At 42.1% G+C, this 24,504-nt stretch overlaps 1 protein-coding gene across 9 annotated transcripts in view; it reads left to right on the top strand.

Annotated features, from left to right (window-relative positions):
* The window catches only part of LRRC8D (leucine rich repeat containing 8 VRAC subunit D), a 97,383-nt gene that overhangs the window by 22,567 nt on the left and 50,312 nt on the right, over positions 1-24,504 (top strand). The window contains exons 2-5 of one of the 9 annotated variants that reach the window (XM_084851975.1): positions 2,419-2,533; positions 2,632-2,697; positions 8,420-8,555; positions 8,918-9,240. The exons of 1 other annotated variant lie outside the window; for it this stretch is intronic. The gene's annotated coding sequence lies outside the window, so the exon portion shown is untranslated. Of the gene's footprint in view, positions 1-898; positions 1,086-2,418; positions 2,534-2,631; positions 2,700-7,943; positions 8,262-8,419; positions 9,241-24,504 lie in introns of those variants that run through there. 7 more of the 9 variants (XR_014790484.1, XM_084851980.1, XM_084851977.1 and 4 more) reach the window with 7 other exon arrangements.

Below are 24,504 nucleotides of genomic sequence, written 5' to 3'. Positions count from 1 at the left end.
CCCTTGGGGGTAGAGACCTGTCAATTTTTTTGTAAACGCCATGTACGTAGATGTTGGTACCTAAATAATATAAAAATAATAATAATATCCTCTCTGTCCTCAACTCCTCTGCCTATTTAGTTCTTCCTCCTTTGTGCTCCGATCCTATTACACTTCTTTGTGTTTACTTCACTGGCTTCCTATATTGTCTCATATGAAGTTCAAGTTTCGTATTTTAACCCTTTAAGACTGCAATCCACACTGAACTGGGGATAAGCCCCATTGAACTCAGTGGGTCTTCTGAGTAGGTAGGCATAGGATCACACTGTCAAGTCTCTTTATGGTCATACTTCTACATATCTATCTCCTTGGTCCCTCCGTTAATCAAACACTAATCTTCATGTCGTTCCACATCTCCATGCCTTCTCTCTCATGGCCCCTTATGTGTGTAACTTTCTTCTCTTAACATTTAACTGGCTGCTTCTTTTTATCTCACTTAAAAAATTATTAAAATTCATATTTTTTCTGCTACATTTCCGTCTTGACAATCTGTTTGCTTTTTAAAACATACTTTCCTGCTCATAGATTAAAAAATACATCAACATTTCCCCCTTCCTTACTTTCCCAGCTACCGCAGTTCACCCCTTTCCTTCTTCCTCCCCTCTCCTTTTGCCTCCTGTCTCTTAGATTGTCAGCCTGCAGGCAGAGACTTGCATTTTTAAAAAATTATTATGTTTGTACAGCACCTAGTGCATATTAGGTGCTTTTATAAATAATGGATGATGTTGATGAAGATTAACTGTGTTGTAACATGTGTAAAATATAAAGTCTGACTGTTTAGGGGGGGTTCCCCAGTTTATAAGCTCCCTTGCTCAGACCATAAGGTACAAGATTGAAACTGGTCTCATTTTCTGTCTAGGTCACTCCCGCACCCTCTCTATTCTGCCTTTGAAACAAAGACCAAACTAGATTTCATCGCCACCTGAAGTTCAAACTGGCATCTAAATTAATGCAAAGTGGTTATAACAACATGCTGAGAATGGAAGAATCTCATCAAGGGATCAAAGCTGACTTCCAAAAAGTCTCCTTTACAATCCAAAGAATATGTAAGAACTCTTCATGGAATCCTGTTGATCCTGGAGTAATGCTAATGCTGCAGATAGGCTGAGAGAGATTATAGCATTCGCTAACTCTTTCCCAGCAAGACAGATGTGGACTTGGAGCCATTACATAAGAATCAGTCTACTTACATCGTTGTTGGTTAAACAAATATGAATCCTGACAGCTTCAACTGTGCCAAAACAGGGTGGGGAAAAACAAAGGATGTGAGAGCAGTGATGAAGTTCATCAAAGGTATCTCAGTACCTTTGATGAACGTGTGAATAAAAAAATCTGTCTTCAAAATTGCTTCTGGAAAAGTTGCATTAATTGCAAGCAGGAATTTCCTACAAAATGTCAGATTGGTCAGTATTGTCAGGAAGCATTTTTCACTGAATCTTAGTTGCAGTGAGGTAGTAAACCTGTGTCTGGTCTATACTACTTAAGGCTGCAGTGGGGGCTTACATGATGAAATACTCTTCTGTACAAAATAATTCCACTTCGAAAATTAGCGTTCCTGCAGGCAGAAATGTACCTGCAGTTTGAAGTGGCACAGCCCAGACATGGTTTTAGGCCTGAATGTATAATAGATTGTAGTACATTTGAAAGGTGTATGGTATGACTGAAAGTGTCAAGTTTGGTTTAGAATGTATGAGGAAGAAAAGCTTGATGGAAAAATACTGTAAATGAAACTGGAGAGAGAACTAATGGTGTAGTGTCCTGTAGTGGTTAGAGTGTTGGGCTAGGGAAACACAGGTTCAGGTCCCCCACTCAGCCAAGAAGCTCACTGGGTGACTTTGGGCCAGTCACTCACTCTCAGCCTAACCAACCTCACAGGGTTGTTGTGAGGATAAAATGGAGAAGAGGAGAATCGTGTACACTGCCTTGGTCTCCTTGAAGGAAATAGTGGGATATAAATGTAACAAATTCAATTGACTGCCATATGTTGGATTTGAAAGAACAGATGTGTCAAAATGCTCCATTATTTGCTGATTCCCTTATAACTTGTGTTGTATCATATTTATGGTTTGATGAGTAAATGTGACAAATCCATACTCTTAAGGAACTTGGAAAATCATGTGAGTTGTAAATGACTGTGGATTGTGTGACTGACCAGCTCCCTCTCCACATTGTGCCACACATAAACTGAACAAAATTGACATTGTGTTTGACAGAATGGTTTCATCATCTATCAAAAGATCTGAGCAAGACAAATAAAGTGACATAGATAAAAGATCTTATTTGATAATTTTTGGTGCGGATCAGGAAAGATCATCTGTCTTTTTGAAAGGCATTCTAATGACAACTTCAGCCATTGATTGTAACTGTCATTGATTGTAGGCAGGATGACAGCATTTCCACCATACTTGGGACCAAGGTGATCCGTGCTGCATCTACTTGTGATATTCATTCAAGAATTTAAATGGAAAAGTCACTTGAGAGCAGTTGTTAAAAGGTAGATTCAAGATATGGAGTGTTTCCAGATGGACAGCTCCTAACACTACTAATCCAAAAAACATTGTGCAGCTATTCCATCATTTCCCCCTTTAACAGGTTTTTCACGGTAAGAAAAAAGATGGAAGAAGTTGCAAGAAAACACAGCAAGGTTACAAATGGCAGGTGAGGACATCTAGATCCACCATAAAATTTTGTAAATGAGGCAGGACATTACTCAATAAAAGTCTTGTCTGGAAACATCCATGGTTTTCTACTTGGGTTAGATTTAACTTCCAAAGAATGTTGAGGTCCACAATCAGACACAGATGTGATGGCTATGGTTGCTGAAAGGTAGGATAAAAAGAGGAGGGGAGGCACGTATGCAGGAAAAAACAAGGCGAAAGGAAAATGGAGAAATCCCAGGTGCCTATAGAAAAAAGTTTATTATAGTATTTTTATGTTGGCCCGGCACATTTCGGAAATACTGATTTCCTTCTTCGGTGCCTTATCTTGTAGTCAATATACTAAGACAGACAAACCTCATGCATTCAGCTGACACTGAAAGGTGTGAAGTACTGGTGAGAAGGTGACCATAGCAATGTGAAGATGAGTAAACTTGGAGTGATGTGCAACATTCTCAAATGAATTTGTCTTGTAAACCACAATGCAGGGCCGGGGGGGGGGGGGTTTGTAGGGAAATAAGACTACATTGTGACAGCTTGCTTATTGTCATGAAAAATATCCTGAATAAAAGCAACAGCATGGCCGACAAAAAACTGCCTACACAATGAATTCAACTCATTAGGCTTGTCTCCTTCATACCAACCTATGCAAGGAAAAGGGTAGAGCAAACCTTAGCCTCTTTTGGCTGCGGGGAAGGAGGTTATTCCTACCGCGTTTGCTGTTTCCTTCCAAGACTCTGGTATACTATCTTTAGGGTCTGTCAGGGGAAAAGCATGGAGTTACTTTCTCCTTGGCCTTGCTTGTGAATAGGCTTGCTCACTTGCAAGGAGGCTATTTATCACAAGGAGACTTGTGTCAGGGTTAAGTTTAATGGGGAGAATCACTCTGCTGTTTTGTCTAGGGAAGCCTTTCCCAACTTGGGTTCCCAGGAGATGTTAGATGACAACTCCTGTCTTCTCTAACCACAATGGCTAAGATGTTGTAGTCCAAGAACATCTGAGGACCCAAGGCTGGGAAAGGCTGATCTAGGGTCTTTGGCAACATAGAAGTACCCCTGAACACCCATACGCTGTAAGTGTAGTGAGTGTAAAATGTTTGCTAAATCTGTTTGATTTCATTGGCTCCACATTTTTTGCTTTCATCACTAGCTGAACAAATGCATTTTATATGACGTGTGTATGTGTAAGACAGAAAGATTGGAGGATGGGCCTCTTAAGATGTTGATTGTTTTTGTGTTGGAATACACTGCCACAAATTTAATCTTACTCTGTAAAATGAAGATATAGAGGTGGGTGTGGGCATAAGAATTGTCTAGGGTACATGTACAGGAACACAAGATTATATATTATATATGTCAGATTTTATGTGTCAGGACTAGAGATCTCACCAACTTTCATGACTCCTGATTTGAAAATTCAAATCTTCATTACTCATAATCCTCACTTCAAAAACAGGGTGAGCATTACGTCCCTGAGGGTTCCTTTTCTGAGTCAAGAGCTCCATGCCCTCCCATCCACTTCTTTGTTTTTTGCTGTTCCAGTGTGGTGGCAGTGGGAGGTCTCCCTCTCTTCTCACAGTTGGCTCACAAATTTAGGAGTATGCCAGTCACCAGAGGGTGGGGAGAGACTTCCTTTCATTGCTTGAGGGGTTTGGAGGCTTACTATGGGTGGAGCAGGATTCAGGGCTTAGCAAGAACAGAGCTGTTTTCCTAGCTTCAGTAAAAATAACTTGGTTTTGTGAGCCCAGTTATGGGCCTAACCATGTGTGTGTGTGTGTGTGTGTGTGTGTGTGGTAACCATAGGACAGATTTCAACCATGTACCTTTTTATGATGTAGATTGGAAGGATTTATATGGTTTGGGGTGGGGGTGCCCTTATAGCAGAGGTGCAGGACCTCAGGCCTGGGGGCCAAATCTGGCTCCCTGGGGTTCACCAGAAGGGCCCACCCTCTTTTCCCCAACCACCAATTGGTGGTTTCCTGGCTTTCGTGCAGTTTTCCCTCCATTCTAAAAGGTTGATATGCCTCTCCTAGTTACCAGCAGTATTTATTTATTCATTACATTTCTATACAGCCCAATAGCTGAAGCTCTTCGGGCACTAAGAGCTTTAACCTATGATATGCTGGTATTTGGGGTATTTTTGGCCTCACCCCTTTTGTGTATCTCCCACCACCCCTTGATGTGGCCCTTGAAAACTTATCCAAAATAGAATTCGACCCTAGGGTTGAAAGAGGCTCTGCAACCCTGCTTTATAGCCTAAACACCCACAAGCTGCTTAATATGTTTCACATTTCTTGTATACATAATGCAATAGCTCATCTGTTGCATTGTTTGGGAAATATGTAGCTTCTGCAGAGGAGAAACCCATTACAGCCTTTTGAACTATAAAATGTGCAGTGGACCTTACAAACCTGAAGGTAAGTGAGCTTGGACAAAATGCAATATTATTGCATTATGAAGTCTTGTAATTATGGAGTCCAAGTGTATATTCATACTTTCAGGTCTTGGCTTACAGTCATTAACTTGAAATGCATTTTCAATCACTGCATCAGGTCTGATTGTTCTGTAAGGTGAATACAATAATATTTTATGAATCATCATTTATTTGCTCCATGATCAATTGCTTCTCCCTGTCACCTATTTGCTTATTTATATACTATGAGAACATTAAAGGTAGTGCCTAAAGGTGAGGATTTGCCAGAAAATCAATACATTTTCAGCTTTCAGTCAAGAGATTTGAAGTAGCACAAAAAGCTTTGCATTGTAAAGAGAGACTCAGGGATGTTTGACATGACTCTTGAAGATATAACACAATTTAACGGAGGAAAAAGTGTACAAAGATCTGTCGTTGAGGAAGGGACCACATACTCCCAAATTGCTTCTGTTTCTTCAGTCAAGATTGCTGTATGTGTTACATTTTTATGGTGTATATGTTAAAGATTTCAGGTTCATGTGAGGTGAAGTCTATTTCATAAGTTACAGATACACATGTGTGTGTTTGTGTTGTTGCCACATGTACACCATTAAAACATGCTGTCAGGACCGGAGGCTAATTGTAGCTGTCGTTTTCTTTTGTGGTATATACGCAATTCAATAAATGCATGTATCCACATTACTGGGTACAACTGGGCACTTGTTCAAAGTGTAATGTGTATCCATTAAGGGCGTGGGCTTGTTTTCCCTGCCTGGAGTCAGGGCAGCGTTTGAAGGCGCCAGTCCTGATGGGCAAAGAGCAGTGCTTGACAATGATAATGCAAGGCCTTCTGTTTCTTCCCTTGGGGTGTCTTGTGGCCATGCAGACAGACTGTTCCTGAAAGGAATAAGAGTAAGCTTTATACACATTGAGGGCTGAGTCAGATAGAGAAGAGCATGGAAGCAGGGAATCTAGTGAGTGGAATGGGATTAGGGAAAAGGGACTAGGCTGTATTGATTTCTTTCCTGCCTTTTCCCTCACTTGCTTTTCTGTGATAATAGCTGCTAAATAGGCTTCTTGGCTCACACGTCAGTGAACAGAGCAGGAAGGCTCAGGCTGGCCAAGCTTCCTATTTCTTGGTCATAGAATCATAGAATTGGAAGGCGCCTACAAGACCATCGAGTCCAACCCCCTGCTCCATGCAGGAAGCCTGATTCCCATGCAGTTCCCCATCCAACTACTAACCAGGACTGACCCTGCTTAGCTTCTGAGATCAGATGAGATCCAGTGCATCCAGCCCAGGGTTCCCCCTGCCATGTTCTTGCTTTGGTGCCCAGCCTGACAGGCAGAGGGTATGCACCTTGCCTTCCATGCAGGTTGCGCAGGACTGTGCTCAGTCTTCAGTTTCAGTCTTCAAAAAAGTGTGTCCTTGTGACTATAAAAGTTACTGAGGACCACTTTTCATATTTGCTAACAGTAAAGCTCACTACCTGAATTTTTTAACTGAACAACTCCATGGCTCTTGGAGCTCATGTCATATCCATTTAGGATCAGAAATCCTGCTACTTTTTAAATGTGTGCTTATTAAATTGCTGAAGGGGGAATAAATGAAAATGTTTGTTTTCTAATGCACATAGGAATTTAAAATTGAGGGTCTCGCACCTTGATTGTAAGCATACGAGCCTGGAAGTAAGGGATGAGTTACACATTACTCAGTGCCTATATAGGGTTGTTATTGCAAACCTCTGCCCTGCATGTCAATAACATTTGAAATGCCTTTGCCATAGGTGTGGATCTAAATTCATGGAACACTTGGAAACCCTTGAGGGGAGCTGGCATGGAATACTTGTGCTCACTGCCAGGTGGTTCACCTGTGGGTGGAAAGAGACTAATAATTTGTAAAGTGATCTCTTCCCCTAGGCTTGTAAGCACCGTTCGTTCATTGCATCTAATAAACAGGAAGTGCAACTGTTCCCCTGCAGATCAGCTGAACTTCCTACCTTTATCTTGTCCACGGACTCAGGAATGAAAAGGTTTAATGAGTTGTTGAACTGTAGCCAACTGTTTCATAGATCACAAGTTGTAGATGTTGGGGGGGGGGGAGCTGGGAGGTGACCAGGGTGGAGCCCCATTAGTATGTCTAAGGCTGCTAGTTCCCTCTTCATCCCCCTCCTGGCTTGTATGATATTTTAGGTCTAAACGTATATGAACTCATGCTGTGGCCCCTTCGTATCTGTGAACTAGGGAAGGCAAAAAACAGAATTTAGGAAGGTGAAGAGATTTCAGTGGTGTTGGTCCAAAATTTACAGCAATGTTCAAAGGCTACTTTTGATGTTTAAATTGAAACATCCTATGTATTTTTAATATCTCTAATAAATGAGAGAAAAAGCCATAATCTTTGAGAGGGAACATATGACTTGAAACAGCTGCTCTGGATGGTATGCGGAGATGCACAGTATGTAGTAGGGCAAGCTCTACTCTGGCACACGTTTGGATGGGTGCTGGGGGCAGTATTATAGTTTAGGGTAAAGGCCAATGTAAGTCCTATGTGGAGTAGACCCATTAGAATGAATGGGTACGTAGGACTTAAGTGGGATTTTACCCCATGATTCTACTGTGGCATAGCTGCATGAGATTCATTTGGGCGTCTTTGGATAGCAACCAGATGATCCCTGCCTCTGCTCTGGTTTAAAGGGCACAAGCAGCTCTTTGCACGTCTCTGGAAAGGTCAGGATTCCTCTCTCTCCCTCTTAAAAAAAATGTTATGCAAGCAGATGCACGCTCAGACGCAATGTCCCAATCTAGCCACTTCTGCAAAACGAGCCACCCGCTTTCAGTCTGCCTCTCGCCGCAATATGTCCGAGCCTGCTCGTTCCCGCCACATCACCGCCTGCAAGGTGCAGCTGTAAACCGTGTTCCATCCCGCCCCGGGAATCCGCCTGCGCTGGAGATTTGGCGGGGGGAAGCACAACACAGAGGCGCCAGAAATTGGAAACTTTGCGAGCTGTGCAAAAGAGATCAGAATGTGGCCACCTGAAACTCAGTCAATTGAAGTGGGGTGGGGTGAGTGGGAATGCATCACCCGGGGACGCATTGAAAGAGGGAGGGAAGGCGGGCTAGTGGGATCAGGAGCAGTAAAACCGGCGGATCAGTGTAAGCGGTGCTCACGGGAGAGGATGAATGAGGAAGATCTCTGTTCTAGCAGCCTTGAGGGAGGAAATGGAGGGAGCGCTGCGCTTAGAAGCGGCCGTGCAGCTAGCCGAGTGCAGCCTACCCCCCCCCCACGCCACCTCCCTTTCATTTCTTAACAGGAAGCGCCCGCGTGTCTGCAGGGCCGGCAAAAACGACGGAGTGAGTCTGCTCGGGTTCGCTTCTTTCGTGCTTCCCCCTCTTCTCGACCCTCTCGGAACTGCAACCTTCGCCGGCGCCAGGAACAGGCTTCATCAGGTACAGAAAGGACACGGCGAGCGGTTGATTATGGGCCCCATGTAAGGTGGGGCGCCGGGCCTCTGTCAAGTCATTCATTCCGCCCTACCCGGGGCTGCCTTTAGCCCCGGACCTTTTTGCTGGGGCGGGGGGCGCTGCGCTGCTTCCAACCATTCCGGCCCCGGCTGCCTGTTCGCTGCGCGGAGCTCTCGGCGCCGCCGCCAGGCGCAACTGCGCAGCTGACAAGTCTGGGGCGGGAGGAGGAGAAGGAGGCGGCGGCGAAGGGAGGGGGAAAGAGCGAGGCGGCGATGGGAAACGGCACGTTGTTTTCCTCGACTGGGGCTTCGCAGTGAGCATGCTTCCCCGCGACCGGCTTATTCCAGCCTGTGAGCGCCGGCTGCGGCTGCTGCTGGCGGCTCTTTGTTCGTCCGTGCAGCCACCCGAGGGACTTTATCACGACCCAGGGAGCCTCGCAGGCAATGGTGGTGTCGGCCAGGAAGCCGCAAGAAAACTACGAGCATCGGGACACATCGGCCGTGGACGGGAGGAGGAGGAGAATTGACGCCGCGGAACCGCAGAAGCGACTTTGGAGAACAACAGGCGCAACTCTGGGGGCGCCGGCTCTGCTCCCCTAGATCGCGAAGAAGAAAAAAGAGGGGGAAAGGTTTGCCGTCGTCGCCTTTCTCACCTCTTTCCTGTTAAGGCAGTAAGTTCAGCCTCTTCAGTGTGGTGGGGGGGACAGCTCGTCAGGTTTAGTGTGTATTTGGTTTTAAGGGTGATCATTTTATGTATTAGAGGAGGGTTTCCGGTGCAAAGTTCTTTTGGCTCAGCCATTGAGGGGGTGGGAGGGCTGTATTTGTCTGTTTAGCATGCATCTTGCCCTATCAGAGTTGCAAGCTCTGGTTGTGGCATATTTAAAAGCCTTGGTGACTTAAAAAATGAACAACCCCCATTGATTTTTAAATGTATCCATCAGCATGATTGGGTGGTGTGACGATACCTTTCCTTGCCCATTTAAAATCCTAGTTCGGTAGATATCAGTGATGCCACTGGCTGCAGAAGTAAGGGCCAATGTTTTTGTGCCTACTGTGACGTCTCTGCAGTGCTCAATACCGTGACAGTTCTATGTCCCCTCCATTTGCCTCCTTTTGCAAGCTGTCATGCAATCTGGCAAAGCTGCAAAAGGTTGGCAAGATGTGGGTAGTTGATATAGGAAAACAAGGCCTGAGCAGAAAAAGCAAACCCACTCTTGCGTTGAGGAAAGCATCTACCGGGCATATTTCTGGCCAGGTTGACCCTCCTGTGTTTCTGTGAATACAAGGTTAATTGGTGCTATGAATTGGTGCTCTCCTGGGAGAGGTTTTGTTTGGAGAGTATGGGATTGGGTCTGTAAACAGTCACAATATAGATCAAAGAAGGACTAGAGAATAAAGATTCCTGATTACATTTTGGAACAACCAATATAAGATGTTGAGTGTAGACCTTTCATGATGTCTTCTGTGGAAAGACCTCTTGGTCAGCAGAATTATTGGGGCCTGGGGGAGGATTGGTAGTTGAGTATATAATGCCCCAACCATATATAGGTCTTTACCTAAAGAAAATTGCAGCTGTAGTTATCTTGTCTCCACTTAATAATTACATCTGATTCTACACTTTTGATAACTTTCCTCATAACTTTGCTTCTACATCATTTACATTTTGTTGTTTCTAATGTGTAATGGTTTCTCAAATATTGCTAGGAATAACTTTCCTGTACATACTGTCTTGCAATGTGTAAGGTCAAATAGGGATGGAAAATATGACATTAAGCATAACTCCAAATCCTGCAGCTGCCATTTTAACAATGTTTCCTTAAGCTGCCTAGAATTATTGATGATTCTTTGAGCAATGAAAACACTTTTTATTCCGTTTTCCCACTAGGGCAGGTGAAATGTATGCAGTGGTAGTTTGCAGAAGTAAACTAACAATGAAGTACTAGTCATTGTTGCATATCCAAACTGTGCTAGGCTGCAGAGAGAGAACAAAGAGTGCAGTCCTATAGTTTCACTTACCTGGGAGTTAGTCCCATTGAATTTAATGGAAATTGCTTCTGAGTATACATAGAATCATAGAATAGTAGGGTTGGAAGGGACCTACAAGACCATTGAGTCCTACATGCCTAGGATTGCACTGTAAATGCAATGTTGCAGTCTGAAATCCAATCTGATAGGTTGCGTTTAAAATCAATGGGGAATAGGTGTTACTGTGACTGTGGCTTGGATTGCATCCCAACTTCTATAATAGCAAGGCTCCCGTACCCTTAGCAGCTGGCTGACGTGTAGAAAGTTAAAAGATAATGCTCTTCCTCTTATATTCAAGCCGGAAACATTTCTGCATAGCACAGGAACCCTGATGCGAGAAAACTTGGCAACCCTGTTCATTGCTAAATGCTACTCCCATTTTTCAAGCAGGTCTGTTAACAAATTGTTGCCCGTTCTCACCCCATCCCCAAAGCAACTTTAAGCTGGAGATCTTCTTGGTTCTGGCTGCAGGCATGAGGGGCTCAACACTTCTGAAAATGAGCCCAAGTTGCGTCTTCCTCCCGTCAATCCCCTTAAATGTCTGGGATTGTGGAAGAAGGCAGATGTCTGGCTGTAATCTTCAATTCAAGTGTGTGTGTTAAGAGTGTGTGCATTGTAGTGATGCAGAAAACATTAAAATCTGCTTGAGTTTGCAGTGAGCATGGAAAAAAATCCTCTTTTGGTAACTTGATTGCTCACATCAGTGAATATAATACGTATGTTCCAATATGCTTGTGAGTGGCTTTTTAACAATCTATAATCCATTCTTCAAAATTTTCTAGAGGGAATATAAGGCCTACATTGCTGTATCTGGCCTTCCAAGCTTTTTCCTAAGGACCAAACTAGATATGATAGCAGCAGATCTGTGTGTATTAAACACACAATCAAAGGATAGGAGACAAGGCAAAAATGGGTTAACAAAAATGGGTTTGGCTATGCCTTCCAGCCAGGAAGCATGGCCAAAACATGGTGGATACCTGTTCTTGAGAGGAGTGCCCTTTCCTAGTTGCTTGGCAGAGCTGAGCCATAAAGCCTGTAGCAGAGAGCTTTTTAGATTGTTTTTGTTCTGGGTTTGTTGTTGTTTTGTTGTTTTGCTTTGCTGCAGCAGCTTCCCTGCCCCCATTAACTTTTTCCATCTCTCCTCTGCTGCTGCCCCCCCTCAATATCTTAGTTCTACTAGCATGATTCCTGCCAGTGTTTGCTTCCGCCATCACCCTTATTCCCCTCCTCTCTTATTCTCAATGGGGAAGGTCACAGGAGGGTAATCCAGTCTGCACCGAACACAGCCCATTCCATCCACTTCTGCCCTAGGGAAGAATTTGGTGCTAGCAATGCCATGGTGGTGAGGTTGGAAGATTCCTGCACTGAAGAGTGTCCAGAGGAAGCATTTGGTGCTAAGGACATTTTCAGTAGCTGGGGCTCTCCTTAGGGTCAGTTCCCACTGCTCACAAACTGTTGTTTAGGCTGCCCTGTGGAGTCCTTGGAGAATTCTGCAGAACTAAGACTTGCTGTCAGTGGTGCCTTAGGCCTGTCTATTATCCCCAGTTCCCCAACATGAGTTTAAATACTGCAAGTTTATGTAAGTTTAAATGCCACAAATGATGATGCAGCAAGAACCCCTTCCCCCTGGTCCAACTTGAGGTCTCAGTGGCAAGGAGTCTTTCAAGGAAGGGTCAGACATGAAAAACATTGCAGACATGAGAGCCGTGAATACCCCCTTCCTCATTCCTCACCGCTGCTCTCAAGGGGTTCAAGCAGGTTACCAGTCCTTCTTTTCCGTGGCCTCTGTGCAGTTCGGGTTCTGCACTTGCACAGAGTGATGTTTGGGATCTTCTAGGCGATGAAACGTTTTTGGTAGGAGGCCCACCTGTAACCCTCAAGGCACACACTCAAAGGGGCATGGCCCCTGCCTTCTCACTCCGTTCTTTCTTGACAGCCACAGCAGTTGCATTGTCGGAATGTTCTACAAAAATTCCTCTGTGGAAAGCCAGGCCTTTTCTTTCTACTGCCCTTTTCCCTTTCTCCTCTACAATTCTTCACCCTTTTCAGTGCCTATGTTTTATTATACCTCAGTAATTATCGCTGTGAGTGGTGAGGTTTCTCTGTCATTTCAGCGCCTTCTCAGCACCGACAGAACACCTTTGTCACCATGGGTGCTTTTAAAAAAAATGCTAGCTTGTAGCGGCAAACTCTCGCCTTCGGAGGCCACAACCTCTGCCTTTTCTGCCTCGGTGAGGGGCATATGATGGATACCTGCCTGCATTCATGAGGCAGGCATGAAGAACATGTCCCCCCATCTTTAGGTAACATTGTAGGAGCAAGTGGTGTTGCAGCAGGTTCTGAGAACCAAGTCCCTTGAGCTCCCTGAACACCAGCTGCATGACTCTGTTTGATTTTAGCTCTGCTGCTTTCACTGCTCTCATCTGAGCCCGTTCTGAGCCCATATCACTCTGCAGAGTTCTGGAGTGGTGGCAAGTACCATGGGCCATGCTAAGACAATGCCCATGGCGGGAGTCACCCCTGCCCACCCACAAGGGGTGCATGATTAGATGTGGCCTTGCCAACCTCAGTATGAGCTTGCTTGTGAAGGCTGCTCCTTGGCCTTGAGTGCCAGCAGGCGTACAAAACAGAGGCTAATGTACAACTTGATTTCACTTCATTGAAAGCTTCACTCCTGGACCCTCAGTGGCTCCTGCTTACCTACAAATATCAGATCTCCAAAAAGGAACAGCTTCAGATGCTACTTCCTCATCAAGTCAAACAGCCGCTGATGATAGATTTTTACCCCAGAACTTGTCAGAAGGCATTCACCTCTGAGACCCCATCAGGACTCCAGGTCACTCATGCATGCAGATCTGCCTGGCTGAGGAGGGGCTTTGCCAAGAATGAAAGAGGCAAGACAAATGGTTCTCAGCAAAGGCAATCCATTAATTTGCTGGAACTTGAGTTATCCACTCCATGGATATGCCAAACTAGCACAATATGGTTAAGCAGACTTGCATTCACAGTGGATACCCTGCAGTGATAAGACCTTCTCTTCATGACTTGCAAAAGTTTTTAATCCTGAGTCTGGAAGATCTTAACTGGGATGGTTTTAGTGGCCAGAGGTGTGGATCTGTTCACACAATCTTCTGGATATGTGTTGGCCCTGTGAGGAATAATCTCTGTGGATGTAACTTCTGATAGTCATGAGCACCCATTTTCAAATGAAGTATGTCTTTCAGCATGTATTTGAAAGCATGTTTTCCTCCAGGAGCTTCTTAATGGCAGTTGATGTACTGCCGTAGGCTGGGGTGGGGGCGTGGGGACAACCCGCGTAGGCTTTAAAGTGCTTTTTATGCAGCTACCACATGCCAGCCTGTGAGTCATGTGCATAGGTCCTTATGGGGTCATTCTTTATTTTGTATAGTGTATTTAGTGGAATTCTATTTTAAATAGTGTTAGCTGTTCCCAGTTTACACATCTCCCCCCAAATAAGTTGAGTAGTTTAAGGATTCTTGATCAACCACCTTTATCATTACAATCTTTATGCCTTGGTGTAGCCTTTCTTTTAACAAGACCCTTTGGGACTAGGGAGAGCTATGATAATACTAAATGTAACCTGTCTTAATTGTCAGGCTTAGGGCTTTGGTGTCCTCATCTCTATAATCCTGTATTTAAAAAGATAGCTGGAGAAAAATGAAGAATGGTTCCCCCCCCCTTTTTTTTTTTAACTGCTGAATATAAGTAAAGAGGGAGTGGATTTAAGATGCAGAAAAGTAGATCTTGGGAAGATAGCCCCTGAGCATCCTTCCAGCACTTCACCTCTGTGTTTTGTTTCATTTCCCCCAGATTTCCAGGGTTTAAAAATGCTGCCTTTTGTTCACAGAACCTGCAATGAACTACTGTTTCATTGGAGCCTCCAGAGATCAATTACGCAGCATTTATTTATCTTTAGTTCTTCAGCTATTGTGTGCTTTTCACGATAAGCTCTGTCCCATAAGAAATGTTTTGAGCTTGTAGATAAGGCAAAATTCTTGAATGTAACTAGTAATTTGTGCCTTCGCTGTACATGAAGCATGTAGTTTGGTTGGAAGTTTGCCTGACAGAAAGCAAAGTATTTTAAGTAACTTTTACCTAGTCGTGAACTGCTTGTTTTTGGGAGTGGCTTCAGATCCCAAACTTGCTGTCACGTCTGTATTTCGCTGGTGATGCTACTTGTAACATTTGTACGGGAACCTTGGTGGAGCAACCTGTTTAGGTTGTACCAACACATGCAGTCTGTGCAAGTTCCCTGCTAAAACAGAAGCATCCCCCCTGCTGGTGTGGAAGTAGAACTGATTGCACATTTGTCTGGCCATACTTCTTCAGTAGCATCTGAAGCTACTTTGAGTAAATGTAAGGTTACATTTTTAGCTTCTGAACTGGGACGTGTGATGGGTGGGAATGACATGCACATTGCTGGTAGGAGGAGAGGCATAAATCCTGTTGTAAGGTTAGAAAGATCAAACCTGCTTGGCTATTCTTTTTGCTTGCCTATTCTGAACTGAAGCTGGAAATAAGTGGATGTAGCTACATTAAAGATGGGTCTAAAGTTGATCCTGGCAGTGTTCAGGATCAACTGGGTCTCTGTCTTCAGGCTAGCCAAGACACCTTACTGCTTGCACTTTTGTCAGTGTGGTTCAGATGAAGTTGAGGAACTTCCTCATTATTTGTTTAATTCCTTGATGCAAGACACTTGGCAAAAATAATCTTGTTGGCTTGCTAAACATTGGAACAAACTGTTCAGTTTGCCAGAAGATTGACTTTTTGATTTACAACAAGGACTTAAAAATCTTGAGAAGAGTCGCCACTTTCCTCCTGGCATTAACTAAAGTCCGCACCAGACTTCATAAGGCAAAGGAAGTAGGTTGTGTCGGAGAAGATTGATTGTTTAAAATTTAATTTTAACCTTGTATGTTTTAATGTGGTTTGGTCAATAGACACTTTTATAAAACTTGGAAATTAGTCTCGGGGAATTTTTATTATTAATTTTAGTTTGTCAGATTTGATTTAATTGTCTTTGATCTAAATTAATCTGTTTTTACTTTTGTAATATTCTGTATATTTTTTCCTGTTATATTGTGATGGCCAAGGGTTATGCACACTAAAACTGAACTGAACTATCTCCTGGTAACTACTAGCGCTATGTTTTATCTAATGGGTAGTATCCAACAGGGCTCCTCTGCTCTCATATATTCCGTTGTGCAAGCAGGACTCACAGCTTGTGCAATGGGGATTTAGTGCTTCATAAAGCAAGCCTCGAAATGGGTGGAAATACTCGTTTCTGTATCGGGACAGGTTGGTGGAGCTCCATTATGCAAGCTCCACTGACCTTAAAATTCCTGTTCCAGAAAAGCTTGTTTGCAGTTCCTATACAAAGCACTAAATTGCCATTATGCAAGCCGCGGGGCTCACTGGCACTTGGGCAGCGTTGGATACTGCCCAGTGTGAAGTTCCATTCATTTCAGTGGGTCTACTCTAAGTAGAACTAACATTAGATACAACCCTATGGGTGGGAGAGATGCATAGCCTAAACTTCTGGAAATAGGAATTGTTTGTTGAAACATTGGGATGTCTGTTTTACTGACTTTCAGGGACACAGTGTGATATTAAACAACAAAAAATACTGTATAATAAATATGTTGGTCTTTAAGGTGCCACAAAACACTTCATTGTTTTTGCAGCAAAAGACTAACTCAGCTGCCTCTCTGGTAATTTTAAGTTAAGGAGTACCAGAATTACAGCAAGCAAGCTTGTTTTAAAATTGGAAAGTGGTGGGTTTTTTGTCAAGATACTTCATTTAGATAGAGATGTAAAATTTCCAGGAATTTTGAGGCCATGGAAGAAAATGGACATTTTGCAAAAAATTGAAAAATAAGCAATACTTTTTAGTGCTCTTTACAGATCTGAAGTCCCTTTGTTGCTTTAATACAGCCTTCCCCAAACTGGTGCCCTCCAGATATTTTGATCTTCAGCTCCCATCAGTCTTAGGCAGCCTTGTAATGCAGCCTTTCTGTTCCTAAAGTTATTTTATGTATAACTTTAGTTTGCTCATAAAATTATTCTATTTTAAAACTTCTAAATGTAAACTCTGAACATTTGTAATTATTGTCTGAATAGATTAGAACTACATTAAATGATTGCTAGAGCATCAGAAACACAGGACTCTACAGAACAAAACCCAAGCTGTCAAGAATTCACATTTACTGTCAGGAATGCACAATGGTGACTCTATTTACATGCTGGAAAACTGTGCATAAATGTCTATCAGTAAAATATAGTTTAGATCAACAATTTTAATAAGGAATGAAAGAAATAACTATGCTGGGAATCTTACAGAGAGGATTAAAAAAAATTTCTCCCATGGCTTCATTTTTTCCAGACATTTTACATTGCTGGTCTTTCTATAAAAGTGTTCCTGTTATATAGTTTTTAGAAATCATTTTGTGGGGAGTAAAGGCTGAGTAACAATATAAAAATATTTTGTCTTAAATTCAAAAAGAAAATACTTCATAATCTGAAACTGTTCATTTTTTCCAATATTTTTGGGAAAGTACAAAAACGGTTCTCGGGGGAAAACGGGGGGAAATGTTTTTTTCCCGAATTTTTCTGGTTTTTTTCTGGGCCTTCATATCCCTAGACCAAGATGACTTCTTATACCATGTGTGTGCGTACACATACATTTGTGTGAATGAACTGCAGTTCATTCAGAAAGCCTGTTTTTCTATCCAAGGGAACAGAGACCTGTTGGGGTACAGGATGAGAGAGAAAGGGACAGATAGAGAAAGGTTTCAAACAAACCAGAACTATTTTGTTTGCTCTGTTTCAGAAGGATGTATAGGTATGTCAGATATTCTGCTTTTAAGGGTTATAATATTAGTATTTCAGAATATCTCAGCTCTGTAGCATCAAAATGTTAATTTGTACATCATCTTAGTTACCTGTTCTTCTCAATTACCTGTTCTTCTGAATGTTCCTTGTGAATCCTTTGTCACTATAAACATGAGAAAATAACAGTCCCATATATGTACAAAGGTTTTGGATGTCCCACGAGTATAAATGTTTTGATGCAATTTAATGAGAAGCAGATTACACCCTGAGCTATTTCAATTTGAAATGTCATTTTAAAATTCCAAACACAATGTATTTCCTTTCTTCTTTGTCCAGATCATCCTATTAAGGAGTTACTAGAACCAGTAAACAAATAGCAGGCTGTTTTTCCCCACTGTTCAGCTTTCAATTTTTTTATGATGTCTTTCCTCTCTACCTTTTCAACAAGTGTTACATGAGAAGAACTTTCATAGTATGCAAAGCAAAGCTACAACAAAAGTACATCATTGGGTCAGTTATGTAAGTTTTAATCACTGTAACAGGGGCAGCCTAACTGTTTTCTGTCAGTCTGGCTATCCTTTGTATGCTACTGTTTATGAAACATCTGTCCTGGTTTTGAATATTGATTGCCTATTTTATTACATGCACCTATGAGGATGATCGCAGGAGATGATAGAGAATGTAGCCAGCAAAAGCTACTGCCATGATCTTTTGTGTTGCTTTACAAATGAGTAGAATGGAACAGAGGTGAGAATGAGTTCAAGAACAAGGTCTCTCTTTGAATCTGGCAGTAAATCTCAGAGGCCTTGGTGATCTACATTTTCTTCTGACCCCAACCCTAGAAGCAACCTTGGCAGCATCCTTTATTTTGAATGGCGTATTACTGAGAGAGGATTGCATTTGCTTAAGCTACAGTGAAATAAAAAGTGTCTGCTTATGCAAGCTAAGTACTTAGGTCTGTCCCCCAAATTAAAGTTGTAATCGTAAATGCACTTATTAGGGAGTAGCACCATTGAATATAGTGGGACTTTCTTCTGAGGAAGCATGAATGGGATTGTAAGTACAGCAGAGAAAAAAGTGAACAAAATACCATTCATATGGCTTTAGTTCAGCTTTTATGACCGGGGAGAATCTAAAGTCTTCACTCCTGTAACCATGGATATGAAATGAAGCTCATACCAAGGACTCATGCCAGTTACGTCTCCCCTTTTTTAAATCAACCATGGTGCGTCATAGCGTCTGCTCCATTGTTAACACTAACGATGGTTAGGGTCAAACTAGATTTTGCAAACCGATTTCTAACCATGATTATAAACTCTGGTTTGAAGCAAACCATGGTTAATGTCGACACAACACTGCTCCATGATTAACTCACAAAGAAAGGGAGTGTGGAATTGGCATGCAAGGGAGAAGCCCACAAACCTCACTGAATGTTCTCTAATCTTTTAGGAGATTGAGAACACTGCATCTGCACTGGAGAGCTAAAAGCAAAGCACTTCATGTGCAAATTTGTGTAATCTTTACTATGATCCTTGAGCTGTAGCCAAACCTAGAGCATGAAGAGAATGTAATATGTAAACATAGCCTAAGTGAACTGCAAACATTGAACTCCTTAGGCCACTACAATGTATGCAAGCTTCTTAAACATGGGTGGAAGCACCATTTTTAAAATCTGCTTTGGCATCCATGCATATTTCCATTATATAAAATAAAATAAAGTAACTTCAAAACCATAAGTACTAGAAGCTTTCTTTCGAAAGAACCCCTGAGATTCTCAATGTAATAAAAATCCTTAAGCCTAAAGCATTATTTTGGAGAGAAATAGGGGTAGTAGGAAGTTGATAGTTGTTCATTTAAGCAAACACCATCTCAAAATTTGTTCTGGATGCACACAATGAGATATGACTATATAGTATGAGCAAAGTAGTTGAATCTAACTACAGTTGGTATAAGGGTGCAATCCTATGCATGTTTAGACAGAAAAAAAGTCCTACAGTTCCCAGCATGCCCCAGTCAGCATGGCTGGCTGGAGGAATGCTGGAAGTTGTAGGACTTCCTTCTGTCTAAACATGCATAGGATTGTGCCATAAATGTATTCCACTAAAGTGTTTTAAAATATAGATAAAGCCTGAGCTGAGTTGTCTAGAACAATATTGTGTTCATTTTATCCTTTTTGTTATTTGATCCATTTTGATTTGGGTAAGAGCCTGTCAGCTACTCATAGCAATCAAACTAAAGGAAGGCCTTGTCACATCAATAATGTATTGAACTATCTTACTTGTTGCTTGGCTTTTATGCAGATGAGCTGCAGACGGGTGGATACAACTCTTGCTTCTTCTGTCAGAAATAAACCGTGATTTGAAGGGCTGATAAATTTGGGGCAGGTTACATTTTAATGATTATGATTGACTTAAATTCCCCATTATGCATTTCCTTCAAGGAGAGAGCTTTCTCTCCCTCTGAGATTTCCCCCTGTGATTTGGGAAAGCATTTGTCTGAGATCTGATTCACATGATTGTCTCTGGAGGGGCAGCTGCTGCGTGTGCTGGCTTCTAGCCACTAGTGCTGCATGTGGAAGAAGTTGCGTGTGAGCCATCAGCATGTGCAGAACTGCTTGTATCGATTTTGCAAAAGATCAGTGCATATACTTTTGCACAAGGCATCAGCTTTCACACAACCACCTCTTCTCACAAGCACCAGTGACTAGAAGTCACCACAAATAGTGGCTGCTGCAGTGGAGGTGGCTGGTGCTCTTCTTTTTTATAAAGTGCCATGCACAATGATGGCACTATACAAGAGGACAGGTCGCTGCCCCTAGGAGCTTACAATCTAAAATTTGACATAGGAAATTGAGGAAGTGGAGACAGGGTTAAACAGGAAAGAATATGCAGTTCCTTCAGTTACGTGAAATTAAGCTTAGTTGCAATAGGGGTTTTGTGAAATTTGCGGCTGAAACGTCATTCATTGCTGGGTGATCTTGCTTTGTAGTCTGAAAATGTGTTTAAACTACTGAGCAACAACTTCTAGGCTGCAGTAGAGAGAGCTTTATTGCTGAGGCTCTGATGTAAAAAATTAAATGAGATTTGTAAGCTGCAAATGAGGTTGTCGCCACTGAAAGTGCTCTGAATTCAGCATAACATTCCTGAGTTTCTCCTATCCTTTGCCAGTTTCCACTTCTACCTTATGCAACATTACTTCAGTTGCATCATTCCTTCAAAATGCTAGCATTACTTGGCTGTTAAATATTTATCTGAGTTCGCTTTTTTTCTGTTGTGTAGGCTTTTGGGGTGTGTATGCAGGGTGAAGAATAGAGCGTGGTAGGTTCTGAAAAAGCCCTAACCCATTTTTGTCCTTAAAGGTTGTTTGGTTGGTTCAGACAAAACATTTCTAGCATAATAAACCATTTTTATTAAGCCAGAGAATAAGCTTTGGGCCTACACGCCTCCCACTCACTCCTCTCATCATGGTTTGGCACTTTGGTCCCGGTCTGTTTAAACCACAGACATCTGAAATGGGGAACAATGGTTTAATGTCTGTTTACTAACCAGCATTAGAGATTGGTTGATTAAACCATGGTGTATTCACCCTGGAGTGTTACATCCGAACCACCTCTAAGAATTGCTTCATGATTCTTTGCTTCAGTTAATTTGTAAAATGGTGATGGGGAAGATGTGAATCCCCAGATTTTTGTGGCATTTGAGAAACACCAGGGAGGCAGTGGTGGCTGCATTTCATGGCAGGTGTCCACTGCGTATTTAGAAATGCATGAGTCTATAGCAAACACATACCTGTGGTACTAAGTGTGCAGCAGCTCTTAGTGGGGCCATTTCACATTAGCTGGTTGTTCCACATAAACACCGTCAGGTAAAAATTGTTCGGATATATACACAGAGCTGCTCTGGGATGATCTTTTCATAAGCTTTCTTTTCTTCTGTGAATGTTTCCTTTGGAGTTCTATGCTTTTGTTATTTCTAATGTTCTGATCACCTGAGTCTTAGGGCTTCCAGTCTCCACATGAAGTAAGATGCTTGTGCTGGTTTGGGATGGCAGGTTTGTTTCTTATTGACAATTGCTGGTTGAGAATGAAAGCTCTATTTTCAATGGTCACATTTCACAATTGACAGTTAGAGCTATTAGCCCACTTTAGATCCATGTGATGCCAAACTATACAAGCACAACCTTTCCCAGTAATTAATTAATTCCTTGACTCTTTGCCAGTGGTAGCATTAAGCATGTTGCCCGTATGGCATGTGACTGCTACTGCTGACTTGGGTGTCCCTTTATGAGTCTCATCTAAGTGGAATAGTATTATTCCTCTTCCATGTACTTGGTATCCATAAGTATGAGTAGCAGGGATCTGCTAAAGTAACATTTTATAGTTAAAGAAGTACAAAATGAACTATTGCAAAAACATAATCATAATTCTTGCACCCGTTTTTGTGACTTTGCTCACTTTGGCAGTATAAGCAGTGGGCAAGAAAACTAATGAAGCAAATTATGCTATTTTTTTCCTATTTAGAGTCTTGAAACTTGAGCTTTCAGAGCTGTTCATTTTTGTCTCCTAATTTTGCTTGGAGCAGAAAGGTGTGTGTGTGTGTGTGTGTGTGTGTGTTTGAAAAGGGAAATGATGTAATGGAGCTTTGGTTGCGATGTCAACATGCTCAGGGGTCCACAAATCTTAGCTAAGCTTGGTAGCCATTGACTGTTGGTAGTAACTAGCAAGCTTTGGCTTTCTCACTTCCTGCTCTGCACAGGAAATGAAATGTGTCCTTTTGTGCCCAGTGTCTAGTGAGGTAGTGAGGGCAGTTGCCAATCCTCACTTGTAAAGTGAGGAATGAGTCTGTATATGTATTTTTAACAACCCCTTCCCTTGAACCCATGACACAGATGCTATATCTTACCACAAGACACAACCTGGTACTATTTTGAAAGAAACACACTCTTCCTCCCTGTGTTGCCTAATCGCTTTTAAAAAACGTTACTTCTGTGACAGAGTATATTGGAGGCTTTCAATATTGAAAAGATTGGGGACCCTATCTGTGGGTCCCTGAGCATAGTGATAAGCCAGTCTGCAGGAGCTGAAGTAAGGCTCAATGGAGTGTAGGTTCCGATGACTAGGAGCCACCTGGTAAACATTTGAAAGCTTGTCTTAGGAGAGCTAGTAACCTGGCCCAAGGCTACCCAGAAAGTTTCATGCCTGAGTAGGAATGTGACTTCCTGCATCAAAGCCCAACATTCTAGCCACTGCATCACAGTGCCTTTGAAATCTGGATAAGTGGGAAAGTGGAAATGTTGAACTTTACTCTGTGATTTGAGGCAACAATTGATCAGTTTTACAAGTGCTTATAGGTGCTAGGTGGTAAGCTGTTAAATGCCTACCTCTTGGTTATCTGAATATCACTATTACCATCCCTGGAGAATAAGATGGGATCTAGACACTTAGTCGAGTTGATGAATTTGAGGGGGCTACTCAGGAGTAAGAATGAGGGTAATGGCTAGTGGTAAATGACAAGGCTTAGTGCAGGATCTGGATGTTTCTGAGTGAGATTTAAAATATTACTGTGTAGATTCTGTAGAGAGTTTTGAAAGCTGAGTTGATAATCCACTACGGAATTGTGTAAACCAAATTTAAATTCTTTTGCCTGAGTGGGGGTAATAGACATTGTACCCAGAACACATTTCCCCTTGCGGGAGGAATAGCTGTTAAGGGTCTGGTGGCAGCTGTACATTTGCTGTAAGCTTATTCCCTTTTCTGTGAAGATACTTTATATAGACATACTTAAGAGAAATCTTTTCTACATGAAAAGTAATCTTACTGGAATTCTGAAAAACACTCTTAAATCTACCAGAATCGTCTGGTAGGGATTTGGAAAGAATATATCCATAGTGAGCTTGCATTCCTAGAATTACTGAACTCATACTGTTGGACCAGTTTTGCAGACAAATTCCAAGGGGTCAAACACCCATTTGTGATTGAATCACATATGCCATTGAAGGTTGTTTTTGGCATGTTTTTTTAAATGCCTTTTAAAATTCTAATGATGGATTTTAAGGCTTAGATATTTGTTTTACTAGTAACTGCCTTAAATATAATAAATCCTGTGAAATGCCTTGAGTCCAGAAATTAACATCTTTCTCTTTAAAAAAATCAAAACACTCAACAGAACTTAAAACAATCTTTTTTTAAATGTGCGTAGCCATTATGCAGAGGCTTGGTGATTCTCAGATTAATTCTGTAATGAGTGACGAGTCTCATCTTCGGCAGAAGAATCAAGCAAACAATTCCATGAACATTTTCTTGGACGGGGCGGAGGGAGGTTGAAGAGGACTTTGTAGCCTGATGTAGTTTACGAAAAATAAGCTTGAAAGTATTTTTCAGTATGTAAATCAGTGAAATTTGGTGCTTGCCATATTCTACTGACAGCCTGTGCATCTCTCCCCATAAAGGACAATAGCAAAATAATTAAACTGTGGCACCTGTTAGTTTCCATACCTGACAGAAGCTGGAAGAACCAGATTTGTTAGAGATCATACTCAACAGCTTTCTCTTCTAGTCACACACTATAATCTAACAACAACAAAGGCAGGTACTGCCATATGGACCAGTTGCCTCAGAAATGCAGTTTCCCCCAGAAACCTCTTAAACTGAAATGAGATTTTGATGTTAACAGGGAACCTCTAGGAGGAGATGGCATATATTTGCTTATGCTTCCTGACACCGAATTATGGCAAAAGGTGGTCCTTTGAATGAGTCCCCAACTTTTGTTTGCCTGTGAAAGTACATTTATCATTAGCAATTGGGAGAGGATCTTTGAAGGCTTGGATACAAATGTAGACTGCCAGAAAACTTTTGGCTCTTGCCTTTTGCTTTCAGGGGAAATACTGTATTCACTTGCACCAGTACTGAATTAGTCCTCTATATTTACCTTTGCCAAAGTGATATTATATAATTTTGTGTATTTATTGGATTATTCCATCAAGTGGGGGGAAAGGTAGGTGGTCAGCTGCCCCCTACCTGTTTACTACTTGGATGAAAACCACAGTGGGATCAGCAACAC

Source organism: Heloderma suspectum, chromosome 4, assembly GCF_057233095.1.
Source record: "Heloderma suspectum isolate Gila_16-S chromosome 4, 16-S_ref, whole genome shotgun sequence".
Lineage (NCBI taxonomy): Eukaryota > Metazoa > Chordata > Lepidosauria > Squamata > Helodermatidae > Heloderma > Heloderma suspectum.
The sequence above is the reverse complement of the archived record's forward strand: the minus strand, read 5'-3'. Positions and strand labels throughout refer to the sequence as shown.